Consider the following 16,678-nt stretch of genomic DNA (forward strand, 5'->3'; position numbering starts at 1 on the left):
GGGAGCTTCTTTGCCCAATAGGCCAGCCTATAGAAGTAATCCACAAGAAACCCAACAGTTTCAAAGACAAGTTGATATGAACCTTACGGGGCGGAACGTTTGATACAGGCTACGAAGATTTGGATGACGCCACTTCCAGTGAAGGAAGATAAGTCAGGGTAGACGCCACAAGGATTACCTTGATAAGTCTGAGATTGGTTCAACAAGGAACCCAGAGAGAAACTCTCACCAAATTTTATGAAAAATGCCAAAAGTTTTTCTTTATTGAAAATAAAAACCAATACTTATAGTGTATCTGAACAAAAAGATAAAAATAGATATAGGCCTTCTAAACAGTTTGGGCCAAAATTACAATAAATAAAAATTATAACTAAAAACATATTTAACTTGGGCCTTTAAATTAGTTTGGGCCTTCAGCAACAATTAATAGTCTTGATAGTGTTTCTGCCTCTGGGCCTTCATCCTTCTCCACTTGGGCCTTCATCCTTCTCCACTCAGGGGCTTTATCCTTCTCCACTTGGGCCTTCGTCCTTCTCCACTCGGGCCTTTAGCCTGTATTTGGCCAGTTTCAGGATTCTCATCAATCCCTCCTTCTTGGAAAACATTTGCCCTCAAATGTCCAAGATCATCACCGGGTTAAAGTACCACTTCCTTCCTTTTCTTGTTGGCTTGCTTGGTATAACTTTCATTCTTCTTTGCAATTTGCACATTCACTTGGTCATACAATCTTTTCACATACTCAACTTTGGCATGTGCATCCTTACGTTGAGTCTCTTGGGAATTGCTTTTGTAAGTTGGCTTGTTAGGCAATGAAGCTCCAGGAAGGAGATCAACATGATGTTCTATGCCTCTTGAAGGTGGCAGTCCATGAGGAATCTCCTTAGGAAAGACATTTTTAAATTCCTGCAATAAGGGTTGAACACTAGGAGAAATAGAAATAGTAAACTCATTACAATTATCAGTAGAAATTTTACTGTCTTTGCAATACTGTAGATTGAGTGGTTCATGAGCAGGTAACACTTTCCTCACTTCACTCGCCTCTGCAAAATAATTAAATTTTCTCTCATGTGTATCACTCTCTCTCTCTTATGTGTATCACTCTTTTCCTCGGGTGTATCACTCTTCTTTTTCATATTCCTTTGTGGTGCCTCACTATTTTCTTTCTCTTGTTCTCTCTTTTCTCTCATTCTGATTTGGTCATCACACACTTCTCTAGGGGATAGAGGTTTAAGAGTAAACAAGGAAGATTTGGCTATTCGTTTGTAGAGCTCCTCTTTGTTACGGTTCAACAAATGTTGCATTTGTGTAGTCATCGTGTCTAGAAATAAGCGCTGAGATCCGTCCAGTTGATGATGTACACCACCATTGTCACCAGCTCTTGCCATGATTAAGGAACAAAGAATTTTGCAGTAAATTAAAAAAAAGATTTAGGACCTCTCCACACTCTACTCACGTGTTTCTCTCTTTGATGGTAGTTCACTCGTGTTTGATGCTCTCAATATAGGCTTTTGTGTGTGTTTTCACTCTTGCCTTTTACCACTCACTCCCTCTTAAGTTCCTGGATGAGTCAAATTAGACACAAGGTATAACAAGAAAGACAGTTTAATTATCACGGACTGTGTAGCAGATTTAATTTGGATAACAAATCATATTTGATTTTGGTTAACATATTAGACTTAATTTGGATTTAGATTTGATTTGGATAACAGATTAGACTTGATTTGGATAACAGATTGGATTTGATTTGGATAACAAATTAGACTTGATTTGGATAGCAGATTGGATTTGATTTGGATAACATATTAGATTTGATTTGATTTGGATAACAAATTTTGATTTGATTTGGATAACAGATCAGATTTGGATAGCAAATTAGATTTAATTTGGATAACAAATAAGATAATAAATATGACAAGTAAACTTCAAATGCTCATAACTTTTGCTACGGTTGTCCGTTTGAGGCCTACTATATATCAAAACGCTCAGAATTCAGAGGAGAATCTAGATAAGGGGATTTGATCCACGATTCTCTTTCCAAAAAAACACCTCTAAATGCCTCAATTTCGTGTTCAAAGATCAAACACCCAATTTTTTATTTTTTTTCAAAATTTCTGCAACTTTTTTTTTTACACAAAGTGTGAAAGACACAAGAAACAAGAACAAGAATGTGACAAGAACAATAACAAGAATGCAAATAACAGAACACAAGACGCAAACAAGAATGAAACAAGATGTAAACAAAAACGTAAATAACAGAACAAGGACAAAACACGAACCTGGACAAATTACAAAGAAAAATAATAGGATAGGATAGAACCTCTATCAAGAGCCGAAGCTCTGATACCAGATGATGTGAACCTTACGAGGCGGAATGTTTGATACAGGCTACGAAGATTTGGATGACGCCACTTCCAAAGAGGGAAGATAAGTCAGGGTAGACGCCACTTCCAATGAATGAAGATAAGTCAGGGTAGACGCCACAAGGATTACCTTGATAAGTCTGAGATTGGTTCAACAAGGAACCCAGAGAGAAACTCTCACCAAATTTTATGAAAAATGCAAAAAGTTTTTCTTTATTGAAAATAAAAACCAATACTTATAGTGTATCTAAACAAAAAGATAAAAATAGACATAGGCCTTCTAAACAGTTTGGGCCAAAATTACAATAAATAAAAATTATAACTAAAAACATATTTAACTTGGGCCTTTAAATTAGTTTGGGCCTTCAGCAACAATTAATAGTCTTGATAGTGTTTCTGCCTCTGGGCCTTCATCCTTCTCCACTCGGGGGCTTTATCCTTCTCCACTTGGGCCTTCATCCTTCTCCACTTGGGCCTTTAGCCTGTATTTGGCCAGTTTCAGGATACTCATCACAAGTGGATGAACTCATTAGCAAAGGTTGGGTAAGAGATAGTATGAGTCCTTGTGCTATCCCGGTGATTTTGGTCCCTAAAAAGGATGGGACATGGCGCATGTGTTCCGATTGTAGAGCCCTTAATAACATCACCATTAAATATAGGCATCCTATACCTAGGCTTGATGATTTGCTTGATGAATTGCATGGTGCATGTTACTTTTCTAAAATCAATTTAAAAACTGGATACAATCAAAATAGGATTAGAGAAGGGATGAATGGAAAACTGCTTTTAAAACAAAATATGGTTTGTATGAATGGTTGGTTATGCCTTTTGGCCTAACTAACGCTCCTAGCACTTTCATGAGATTAATGAACCATATCTTGAGAGAGTTCATAGGAAAGTTCGTTGTGGTGTACTTTGATGATATTCTTATCTATAGCACTTCACTTGATTTGATCGTTTAAAATCTGTCTTGTGTGTGCTTAGAGAAGAACAATTGTATGCCAATCTTGAAAAATTCATCTTTTGTACTAACCATGTTGTGTTTCTTGGATTTGTTGTAAGCTCAAAAGGAGTGCAAGTTGATGAGGAGAAGATTAGGGCTATTCAAGAATGGCCTACACCTAAGTCCGTGACCGAGGTGAGGAGTTTTCATGGCTTTGCAAGTTTTTATAGATGATTTGTGAAGGATTTTAGCACATTGGCAGCACCTCTCAATGAAGTGCTCAAGAAAAATGTTGGTTTCAAATGGGGAGAGAAACAAGAAGAAGCTTTCAATGTTCTTAGCTAACTAATGCCCCCATACTTGTGTTGCCAAACTTTCAAAAATCTTTTTGAAATTGAGTGTGATGCTTCAAATGTTGGGATTGGGGCTGTGTTGTTGCAAGAAGGCCATCCAATTGCTTATTTTAGTGAAAAGTTAAGTGGTCCTACCCTTAACTATTCAACTTATGAGAAGGAGTTGTTGCCTTTAGTATATGGACTTTGAAAACATGGCAACACTACCTTTATCCCAAGGAATTTGTCATTCATAGTGACCATGAGTCCCTCAAATATCAAGGGGCAAGGCTAGCTTAACAAAAGGCATGCGAAGTGGGTGGAATTCCTAGAGCAATTCCCTTATGTTATCAAACATAAAAAGGGAAAAGGTAATACTGTAGCCGATGCTCTTTCTCGGCGTCATGCATTACTTTCTATGCTTGAAACAAAATTGATTGGTCTTGAATGTTCAAAAAGCATGTATGAAAATGATGAAACTTTTGGAGAAATTTTTAAAAATTGTGAAAATTTTTCAGTAAATGGTTTCTTTAGACAGGCTTTCTTTTCGAAGAAAACAAATCGTGTGTGCCTAAATGTTCTACAAGAAATTTGCTTGTTCGTGAAGCACATGAAGGAGGTTTAGTGGGGGCATTTTGGGGTCCAAAAGACTCTAGAAACATTACAAGAACATTTTTATGGGCCTCATACGAAAAAGGATGTGCAGAAATTTTGTGAACGGTGCATGTATGTAAAAAGGCAAAGTCTAAGGTATTGTATACTCCATTGCCAATTTCGGAGTATCCTTAGATTGATTTATCCATGGATTTTGTTTTGGGGCTGCCAAAAACAAACAGTGGTAGAGATTCCATTTTTGTGGTTGTTGATAGGTTTTCTAAAATGGCTCATTTTATTCCATGTAAAAAAGTTGATGATGCTTCCCATGTGGTTGATTTGTTTTTCAAGGAGATTGTGAGACTCCATGGTTTGCTAAGGAGCATTGTTAGTGATAGGGACTCTAAGTTCCTAAGCCATTTTTGGAGGACTTTGTGGGGCAAGTTGGGCACTAAATTGTTATTTTCAACCACTTGTCACCCACAAACCGATGGGCAAACGGAAGTTGTTAATAGGACATTGGGAACTTTGCTTAGGACAGTTTTGAGGAAGAACTTAAAAACTTGGGAAGCTTGTTTACCCCATGTTGAGTTTGCTTACAATAGAGTTGTTCATAGCACCGCTAACTGTTCTCCTTTTGAAGTTGTTTGTGGTTTTAACCCACTAACTCCTCTTGATCTTTTGCCTATGCATAATGTTTCTGTTTTTAAGCATAAAGAAGGTCAAGCAAAGGCGGACTATGTGAAGAAGCTTCATGAGAGAGTCAAAAATCAATTTTAGAGGAGAAATAATAGCTATGGGAGAAAGAAGGTTGTCTTCGAACCCGGAGATTGGGTTTGGGTACACATGAGAAAAGAAAGGTTTCCAGAACAAAGGAAATCAAAGCTTCAACCAAGGGGAGATGGACCATTTCAAGTGCTTGAAAGAATCGATGACAATGCTTACAAAGTTGAGCTGCCCGATGAGTATAATGTTAGTTCCACCTTCAATGTCTCTGATTTATTCTTTTTGATGAAGATGGAGAATCCAATTTGAGGACAAATCATTCTCAAGAGGGAGAGAATGATGAGGACATGACCAAGAGCAAGGGCAAGGATCCACTTGAAGGACTTGGAGGACCTATGACAAGGGCTAGAGCAAGGAAAGCCAAGGAAGCTATACAACAAGTGTTGTCCATACTATTTGAATACAAGCCCAAGTTTCAAGGAGAAAAGTCCAAGGTTGTGAGTTGTATCATGGCCCAAATGGAGGAGGACTAAATGTGATGAGGACATGACCAAGAGCAAGGGCAAGGATCCACTTGGAGGACCTATGACAAGGGCTAGAGCAAGGAAGTTGTTCAACAAGTGTTGTCCATCAAAAACTCGCTCAAAGTCCCAAGAGGAACCCTCTAAATGGAGTAGAGATGTGAAGTGTTTCAAGTGCCAAGGCCTAGGACACTATGCTTATGAGTGCCCTAACAAAAGGTCCACGGTTCTTAGAGATGGAGAATATATAAGTGAATCCGATGTTGAAGAGGAAGAGGATAGTGAGTATGTAGAGGAAGAGGAGACTCCGGAAGGAGATTTGTTGATGATTAGACGGTTACTTGGTGGTCAATTGAAGCATGAGGAGGAGAGCCAAAGAGAAAACATCTTTCACACTAGATGTTTAATCAATGGCAAGGTGTGCATGGTGATCATTGATGGAGGCAGTTGCACCAATGTGGCTAGTGCTAGATTAGTGTCAAAGCTAAATTTAGCTACTAAACCACATCCTAGGCCATACAAACTACAATGGCTTAGTAAGGATGGGGAGGTACAAGTAAGGCATCAAGTTGAAGTGGACGTTTCCATTGGGAAATACAATGATAAGGTACTTTGTGATGGTTTTCCTATGGAGGCCAATCACTTACTTTTGGGGAGACCATGACAATTTGATAACAGAGCCAATCATGATGGTTACACCAACAAGATCTCTTTCATGCACCTTAATCAGACATTTGAGTGAAAAGTTATGACCACCTGAATTTCTCGAGAGCTTCCATTGTACTTTTCCGAGTGCTCGATATATGATGGGCCTCAATCATACACCCGAGTTAAATGTTATGGCCATTTGAATTTGCCGAGAGCTTTCGTGTTTAATTTCGAGCGTCTCGATATGTTATGCGCTTGAATCAGACATCCGAGTGAAAAGTTATGACCACTTGAATTTCTTGAGAGCTTCCGTTGTACAATTTCGAGCACTCGATATATGATGGGCCTCAATCATACACCCGAGTTAGAAGTTATGACCGTTTGAATTTGCCGAGAGTATCCGTGTTCAATTTCGAGCGTCTCGATATAATATGCACCTAAATTGATGTCAGAGTGAAAAGTTATGACCATTTCAATTTCACGAGAGCATCTAATGTTCAATTTCGAACGTGCCGATATATCATGGGCCTCAATCATACACCCGAGTCAAAAGTTATGGCGCTTGAATTTTCCGAGAGCTTTCGTCTACAATTCCGAGCGTCTTGATATATTATGCGCCTGAATCGGACATCCGAGTGAAAGTTATGACCATTTGAATTTCATGAGAGCTTTTGTTGTTCAATTTTGAGCGCTCTATATATCATGGGCCTCAATGATACACCCGAGTCAAAAGTTATGCCGTTTGAATTTGTCAAGAGCTTCCGTGTTCAATTTCGAGCGTCTCGATATATTATGCGCCTGAATCAGACATCCGAGTGAAAAGTTATGACCACTTGAATTTCTCGAAAGCTTCCGTTGTACATTTTCGAGCGCTCAATATATGATGGGCCTCAATCATACACCCGAGTTAAAAGTTATAGCCATTTGAATTTCTCGACAGTTTCCGTTGTTCAATTTCCTGCGTCTCAATATATTATGCGCCTGAATCGAACATCCAAGTCAAAAGTTATGCCATTTGAATTTTCTGAGAGTTTCCGTGTTCAATTTCGAGCGTCTCGAAATAATATGCGCCTGAATCGGACATCTGAGTGAAAAGTCATGACCGTTTGAATTTCACGAGAGCTTCTGTTGTTCAATTTTGAATCTCTCGATATATCATGGGCCTCAATCATACACCCGAGTCAAAATTTATGCTGTTTGAATTTCTCGAGAGCTTCTATTCTTCAATTTCCTGCGTCTCAATATATTAGGCGCCAGAATCGGACATCTGAGTCAAAAATTATGCCGTTGGAATTTGTTGAGAGCTTCTGTGTTCAATTTCGAGCATCTCGATGTAATATGCGCCTAAATTTGACATTCGAGTGAAAAGTTATGACCATTTGAATTTCACGAGAGTTTCTGTTGTTCAATTTCGAACGTGTCGATATATCATGGGCCTCAATCATACACCCGGGTCAAAAGTTATGGCGTTTGAATTTATCAAGAGCTTCTGTTGTTCAATTTCTTGTGTCTCGATATATCATGGGCCTCAATGATACACCCAAGTCAATAGTTATGCCGTTTTTATTTGTTGGGAGCTTCTGTGTTCAATTTCGAGCGTCTCAATACATTATGCGCCTAAATCGGACATTCAAGTGAAAAGTTATGACCATTTGAATTTCACGAGAGCTTCTGTTTTTCAATTTCGAATGTCTCAATATATCATCGGCTTCAATCATACACCCGAGTCAAAAGTTATGTTGTTTGAATTTATCAAGAGCTTCTGTTGTTAGATTTCGTGCGTCTCGATATATCATGGGCCTCAATGATACACCCGAGTCAAAAGTTATGCTGTTTGAATTTGTCAAGAGCTTCCATTTCAATTTCGAGCGTCTTGATATATTATGCACCTGAATCGGACATCCAAGTGAAAAGTTTTGACCATTTGAATTTCACGAGAGCTTCTGTTTTTCAATTTCGAACGTGTTGATATATCATGGACCTCAATCATACAACCGAGTCGAAACTTATGGCCATTTGAATTTCATGAGAGCTTCTGTTGTTTAGTTTTGAATGTCTCAATATATCATGGCCCTCAATCATACACCCGAGTCAAAAGTTACGCCGTTTGAATTTATCAAAAGCTTCTGTTGTTCAATTTCGTGTGTCTCGATATATGATGAGGACATGACCAAGAGCAAGGACAAGGATCCACTTGAAGGACTTGGAGGACCTATGACAAGGGCTAGAGCAAGGAAAGCCAAGGAAACTCTTCAACAAGTGTTGTCCATACTATTTGAATACAAGCCCAAGTTTCAAGGAGAAAAGTCCAAGGTTGTGAGTTGTACCATGGCCCAAATGGAGGAGGACTAAATGGCACCACTTTGTCTCAATTTTAGAGTGTTTAGTTTGTCTAAATAATGGCCCAATCCTTGTAAAGTTGGCTGACCAAAAATATGTTTTGGGTTAATCAACTAAAAGGGCTTTAGTTAGGTTTAGTTCAAGTTGTAATAAGGGCCCAATTGGCAACCTAGGCATCAGCCTTTTGGGAGACCAAATGGTGGCTGACTTGTTGGCTGTTGGGGGTGACTTTTGGTTGCCACAATTTCAGTTACACTCAGCCATTAAGTTCTTTTAATTCCCTAGGTTAATGGCATTAAGTTATTTTAATTCTAGGTTAGTGGGTCATTACTAAAATCTGTTGTAAAACTTCTATATAAGCTGAACCATTTTATCAATAAACACAAGTGGAGTTTTATTCAGAAAATTAGAGTTTATCTCTTTTATCTTAGTGAGAGTGATTCTCCTAAATTCTTGAGTGATTCAAGAACACCCTAGCTGTATCAAAGGACTTTCACAACCTTTGTGTGTTGCCCTCGCCGGAAAGAGATCTTTCCTTCCTTTCATCTTCAACCTTGTTCTTTCAAACCACAATTTCAAAAAATCCACTTCTGCCCAGAATTATGTCGTGGCCATAACTCCCATTTTACGCACTCAAATTAAGTGATTCTTGAGCCTAAATTGAATTTCAAGACGAGACCTTTCACCTCATTTTGGAATCACCTCATTTGGAGCCTTGTAGCTTGAGTTATTGTCATTTCTATATTTCTGTCCAGCCACCACTTAACCTACGTTTTTTCATCTCATTATTCCATTTTATGCCAAGAACCACCATATTAAGACTCACGAAATTAACCACCTTATTTTCCATCCTTTCCTTAATCAATTTCCACATTTTCCATCAAGGTTTAATCCTAGACGATCCTAAGTAATCCTTTGTGCAATGAAGGTTCATATCAATATATCATGGGCCTCAATGATACACCCGAGTCAAAAGTTATGACGTTTGAATTTCGTTCGTGTTCAATTTCGAATGTCTCGATATATTATGGGCTTGTATCGGACATCCGAGTGAAAAGTTCTGACCATTTGAATTTCTCGATAACTTCTGTTGTTCATTTTTTAACGTCTTGATATATTATGCGCTTCAATCAGACATCTGAGTGACAAGTTATGACCATTTAGATTTCACGAGAACTGCTGTTGTTCAATTTCGAGCGTCTTGATATATCAAGGGGCTCAATCATACACCCTAGTCAAAAGTTATGCCTTTTGAATTTACCGAGAGCTTCCGTGTTTAATTTTGAGTGTCTCGATATATTATGCGCCTTAATCGGATATCCAAGTGAAAAGTTATGACCATTTGAATTTCAGGAGAGCTTCTATTTTTCAATTTCGAACGTGTCGATATATCATGGGCCTCAATCATACACCCGAGTCAAAAGTTATGCCATTTGAATTTATTAAGAGCTTCTGTTGTTCAATTTCGTGTGTGTCGATATATCATGGGCCTCAATGATACACCCGAGTCAAAAGTTATGACGTTTGAATTTCGTTCGTGTTCAATTTCGAACATCTTGATGTATTATGCGCCTGAATTGGACATTCGGGTGAAAAGTTATGACCATTTGAATTTCATGAGAGCTTCTATTGTTCAATTTTGAATGTCTCAATACATCATGGGCTTCAATCATACACCCGAGTCAAAAGTTATACCATTTGAATTTGCCAAGAGCTTCTGTTGTTTAATTTCCTGCGTCTCGATATATTATGCGTCTGAATCGAACATCCGAGTCAAAAGTTATGCCATTTGAATTTGCCGAGAACTTCCGTGTTCAATTTCGAGCGTCTCGAAATAATATACGCCTGAATCGGACATCCGAGTGAAAAGTTATGACCATTTGAATTTTACGAGAGCTTCTATTGTTCAATTTCGAACGTGTCGATAAATCATGGGCCTCAATCATACACCCAAGTCAAAAGTTATGGCATTTAAATTTGTCGAGAGTTTCCGTGTTCAATTTCGAGCGTCTCGATATATTATGCGCTTGAATCGGACATCCAAATGAAAAGTTATGACCATTTGAATTTCACGAGAGCTTCTGTTGTTCAATTTCGAATGTCTCAATATATCATAGGTCTCAATCATACGCTCGAGTCAAAAGTTATGCCGTTTGAAATTATTAATAGATTCTCTTGTTCAATTTCGAATGTCTCGATATATCATGGGCCTCAATCATACACCCGAGTCATAAGTTATGTTGTTTGAATTTATCAAGAGCTTCTGTTGTTCAACTTCAAATGTCTCGATATTTCATGGGCCTCAATCATACACCCGAGTCAAAAGTTATGTTGTTTGAATTCTCCGAGAGCTTCCGTATTCAATTTTGAGCGTCTCGATATATTATTTGCCTGAATCGGACATCCGAGTGATAAGTTATGACCATTTGAATTTCACGAGAGCTTCGGTTGTTCAATTTTGAATGTCTCAATATATCATGGGTCTCAATCATACACCCGAGTCAAAAGTTATGCCGTTTGAAATTATTAAGAGCTTATGTTGTTCAATTTAGTATGTCTCGATATATCATGGGTCTCAATCATACACCCGAGTCAAAAGTTATGTCGTTTGAAATTATTAAGAGCTTTTGTTGTTGAATTTCGAATGTCTCAATATATCATGGGCCTCAATCATACAGCTGAGACAAAAGTTATGCCGTTTGAATTTATCAAGAGCTTATGTTTTTCAATTTTGAATGTCTCGATATATCATGGGCCTCAATCATACACCCAAGTTAAAATTATGGCCGCTTGAATTTGCAGAGAGCTTCTGTGTTCAATTTCGAGCATCTTGATTTATTATGCGCCTGAATCGGACATTCGAATGAAAAGTTATGACCATTTGAATATCTCGAGAACTTTGGTTGTTCAATTTCGAACGTCTCGATATATTATGCGCTTCAATCAGACCTCTGAGTGACAAGTTATGACCATTTGGATTTCACGAGAACTTCTGTTGTTCAAATTCGAGCGTCTTGATATATCATGGGGCTCAATCATACACCCCAGTCAAAAGTTATGTCGTTTGAATTTACCGAGAGCTTCTGTGTTCAATTTTGAGCGTCTCGATATATTATGCACCTGAGTCGGATATCCGAGTGAAAAGTTATGACCATTTGAATTTATCGAGAGCTTTCGTTATTCAATTTCAAGCGTCTCGATATATCATGGGCCTCAATCAAACACCTGGGTCAAAAGTTATGGCCATTTGAATTTCCCCAAAGCTTTCGTGTTCAATTTCGAGTTTCGCGATATATTATGCGCCTGAATCAGACATCCAGTGAAAAGTTATGACCATTTGAATTTCTCAGGAGCTTTCATTGTTCAATTTTGAATGTTTCGATATATTATTTGCTTCACTCAGACATCCGAGTGACAAGTTATGACCATTTGAATTTCACGAGAGGTTATGTTGTTCAATTTCGAGCGTCTCGATATATCATGGGGTTCAGTTATACACCCGAGTCAAATGTTATGGCTTTTTGAATTTTCCGAGAGCTTCCGTGTTCAAGTTGGAGCATCTCGATATATCATACACCTAAATCGGATATCCAATTGAAAAGTTATGACCATTTGAATTTCTCGACAGCTTCCAGTGTACACTTTGGAGCGTCTCGATATATTATGGGCATGTATCAGACATTCGAGTAAAAAGTTATGACCATTTGAATTTCTTGAGAGATTCTGTTATTCATTTTCGATCCCTTGATATATGATGGGCCTCAATCGTACACCCAATTTAAAAGTTATCACCGTCTGAATTTGTCGAGAGCTTCCGTGTTTAATTTTGAGTGACTCGATATATTTTACGCCTGAAACAAACATTCGACTGAAAAGTTATGACCATTTGAACTTCACGAGAGCTTCAGTTGTTCAATTTCAAATGTCTCGACATATTATGCACGTGAATCAGCCATCTGAGTGTAAAGTTATGACCATTTGAATTTCTCGAGTGCTTCTGTTGTTCAATTTCGAATGTCTCAATATATTATGGGCCTCATTCATACACCCGAGTCAAAAGTTATGCCGTTTGAAATTATTAAGAGCTTATGTTGTTCAATTTAGAATGTCTCGATATATCATGGGCCTCAATCATACACCCGAGTCAAAAGTTATGTTGTTTGAATTTATCAAGAGCTTCTGTTTTTCAACTTCGAATGTCTCGATATATCATGGGCCTCAATCATACACCCAAGTCAAAAGTTATGGCGTTTAAATTTTTCGAGAGTTTCCGTGTTCAATTTCGAGCGTCTCGATATATTATGCGCTTGAATCGGACATCCAAGTGAAAAGTTATGACCATTTAAATTTCACGAGAGCTTCTGTTGTTTAATTTCGAATGTCTCAATATATTATGGGTCTCAATCATACACTCGAGTCAAACGTTATGTCGTTTGAAATTATTAATAGCTTCTCTTGTTCAATTTCGAATGTCTCGATATATCATGGGCCTCAATCATACACCCGAGTCATAAGTTATGTTGTTTGAATTTATCAAGAGCTTCTGTTGTTCAATTTCGAATGTCTCGATATATCATGGGCCTCAATCATACACCCTAGTCAAAAGTTAGGCTGTTTGAATTTACCGAGAGCTTCCGTGTTTAATTTCGAGCGTCTCGATATATTATGCGCCTGAATCGGACATCCGAGTGAAAGGTTATGACTATTTGAATTTCTTGAGAGCTTCCGTTCCTTTTCGAGCGCTCAATATATGATGGTCCCAATCATACACTCGAGTTAAAAGTTATGGCCGTTTGAATTTGCCGAGAGCTTCCATGTTTAATTTCGAGCGTCTCGATATATTATGCGCCCGAATCGGACATCCTAGTGAAAGGTTATGACCATTTGAATTTTTGAGAGCTTCTGTTGTACCTTTCGAGTGTCTCAATATATGACGAGACTCAACCATAAACTTAAATCAAAAGTTATGGCAATTTGAATTTGTTGAGGGCTTTCGTGTCCAATTTCGAATGTCTTGATATATTATAGGCCTGTATCGGATATTCGAGTGAAAAGTTATGACCATTTGAGATTCTCGATAGCTTTCGTTGTTCATTTTCAAGCGTCTCGGTATATGATGGGCCTCTATCATAAACCCGAGTTAAAATTATAGTCATTTGAATTTGCCGAGAGCTTCTGTGTTCAATTTCAAGCATCTTGATATATTATGCCCCTGAGTCGGACATCCGAGTGGAAAGTTATGACCATTTGAATTTCTCGAGAACTTTCGTTGTTCAATTTCGATTGTCTCGATATATTATGCACTTCAATCAAACATCTGAGTGACAAGTTATGACCATTTGGATTTCACGGGAACTTCTGTTGTTCAATTTCGAGCGTCTTGATACATCATAGGGCTCAATCATACACCTGAGTAAAAAGTTATGGCTGTCTGAATATGCCGAGAGCTTCCGTGTTCAATTTCGAGCGTCTCGATGTATTATGTGCCTGAATTGGACATCCGAGTGAAAAGTTTTGACCAATTGAATTTCACAAGAGCTTTTGTTGTTCAATTTAGAATGTCTCGATATATCATGGGCCTCAATCATACACCCGAGTCAAAAGTTATGCCGTTTGAAATTATCAAGAGCTTCTGTTGTTCAATTTCGTGCGGCTCGATATCTCATGGGCCTCCATAATACACCCAAGTCAAAAGTTACGCCGTTTGAATTTTCTAAGAGCTTCTGTATTCAATTTCGAGCGTCTCGATATATTATGCGCCTGAATCGCACATTCGAGTGAAAGTTATAACCATTTGAATTTCACGAGAGCTTCTATTTTTCAATTATGAATGTCTCGATATATCATGGGCATCAATCATACACCTGAGTCAAAAGTTATGTCGTTTGAATTTATCAAGAGCTTTTGTTGTTCAATTTCGTGTGTGTCAATATATCAAGGGCCTCAATTATACACTCGAGTCAAAAGTTATGCAGTTTGAATTTGCCAAGAGCTTCCGTGTTCAGTTTCGAGTGTCTCGATATATTATGCGCCTCAATCGGACATCTGAGGGAAAAGTTATTACCATTTGAATTTCTTGAGAGCTTTCGTTGTACATTTTCGAGTGCTCGATATATGATGGTCCTCAATCATACACCCAAGTTAAAAGTTATGGCCATTTCAATTTGCCAAGAGCTTTCATGATTAATTTCGCTCGACTCGATATATTATGCGCCTGAATCGGATATCCGAGTGAAAAGTTGTGACCATTTGAATTTCACGAGAGCTTCTGTTGTTCAATTTCGAATGTCCCAATATATCATGGGACTCAATCATACACCCGAGTAAAAAGTTATGCCATTTGAATTTATCAAGAGTTTCTGTTGTTCAATTTCCTGTGTCTTGATATATAATGGGCCTCAATGATACACCCGAGTCAAAAGTTATGCCGTTTGAATTTTCCGAGAGCATTCGTGTTCAATTTCGAGCGTCTAGATATATTATGCGCCTGAATCGGACATCCTAGTGAAAAGTTATGATGATTTGAACTTCAAGAGAGCTTTTTGTTCAATTTCGAATGTCTCGATATATAATGGGCCTGTATCGTACATCCGAGTGAAAAGTTATGTCCATTTGAATTTCACGAGAGCTTCTGCTGTTCAATTTCGAACGTGTCGATATATCATGGGCCTCAATCATACATCCGAGTCAAAAGTTATGCCGTTTGAAATTATCAAGAGCTTCTGATGTTCAATTTCATGCGTGTCAATATACCATGGGCCTCAATGATACACCTGAGTCAAAAGTTATGACGTTTGAATTTGCCGAGAGCTTCCATGTTCAATTTCGAGCGTCTCGATATATTATGCGCCTCAATCGGAATTCTGAGTGAAAAGTTATGAACATTTGAATTTCTCGAGAGCTTCCGTTGTACATTTTCGAGTGCTCGATATATGATGGGCCTCAATCATACACCCGAGTTTAAAGTTATGGCCGTTTAAATTTGTCAGGCGCTTTAACGTATAATTTCGCGCGACTCGATATATTATGCACCTGAATTGGACATCCGAGTGAAAAGTTATGACCATTTGAATTTCACGAGAGCTTCTACTGTTCAATTTCGAACGTGTCGATATATCGTGGGCCTCAATGATACACCCAAGTCAAAAGTTATGGCTGTCTGAATATGCCCAGACCGTCTTCAAATTTGAGCGTCTCGATGTATTATGCGCCTGAATTGAACATCCGAGTGAAAAGTTTTGACCATTTAAATTTCATAAGAGCTTCTGTTGTTCAATTTTGAATGTCTCAATATATCATGGGCCTCAATCATACACCCGAGTAAAAAGTTATGCCGTTTAAATTTATCAAGAGTTTCTGTTGTTCAATTTCCTGCGTCTCGATATATCATGGGCCTCAGTGATACACCCAAGTCAATAATTATGCCGCTTGAATTTTCTAGAGCTTCCGTGTTCAATTTCAAGCGTTTGGATATATTATGCGCCTGAATCGGACATCCGAGTGAAAAGTTATGACGATTTGAACTTCACGAGAGCTTCGTGTTCAATTTCAAATGTCTCGATATATTATGGGCCTGTATCGAACATCCGAGTGAAAAGTTATGACCATTTGAATTTCACGAGAGCTTCTGCTGTTCAATTTCGAACGTGTCGATATATCATGGGCCTCAATCATACACCCGAGTCAAAAGTTATGGTTGTCTGAATATGCCGAGAGCTTCCGTGTTCAATTTCGAGCGTCTCGATGTATTATGCACCTGAATTGGACATCCGAGTGAAAAGTTATGACCATTTGAATATCACGAGAGCTTCTGTTGTTCAATTTCGAATGTCTTAATATATCATGGGCCTCAATCATACACCCGAGTCAAAAGTTATGTTGTTTGAATTTATCATGAGTTTCTGTTGTTCAATTTCCTGTATCTCGATATATCATGGGCCTCAATGATACACCCATGTCAAAAATTATGTCGTTTGAATTTTTCTAGAGCTTCTGTGTTCAATTTCGAGCGTCTGGATATATTATGCGCATGAATCGGACATCGGAGTGAAAAGTTATGACGATTTGAACTTCACGAGAGCTTTGTGTTCAATTTCGAATGTCTCGATATATTATTGTGGGCCTGTATCGGACATCCGAGTGAAAAGTTATGACCGTTTGAATTTATCGAGAGCTTCCAAGTTCAATTTCGAGTGTCTCGATATATTATGCGCC

The sequence above is a fragment of the Glycine soja genome, chromosome 13 (genome assembly GCF_004193775.1).
Source record: "Glycine soja cultivar W05 chromosome 13, ASM419377v2, whole genome shotgun sequence".
Taxonomy (NCBI): Eukaryota; Viridiplantae; Streptophyta; class Magnoliopsida; order Fabales; family Fabaceae; genus Glycine; species Glycine soja.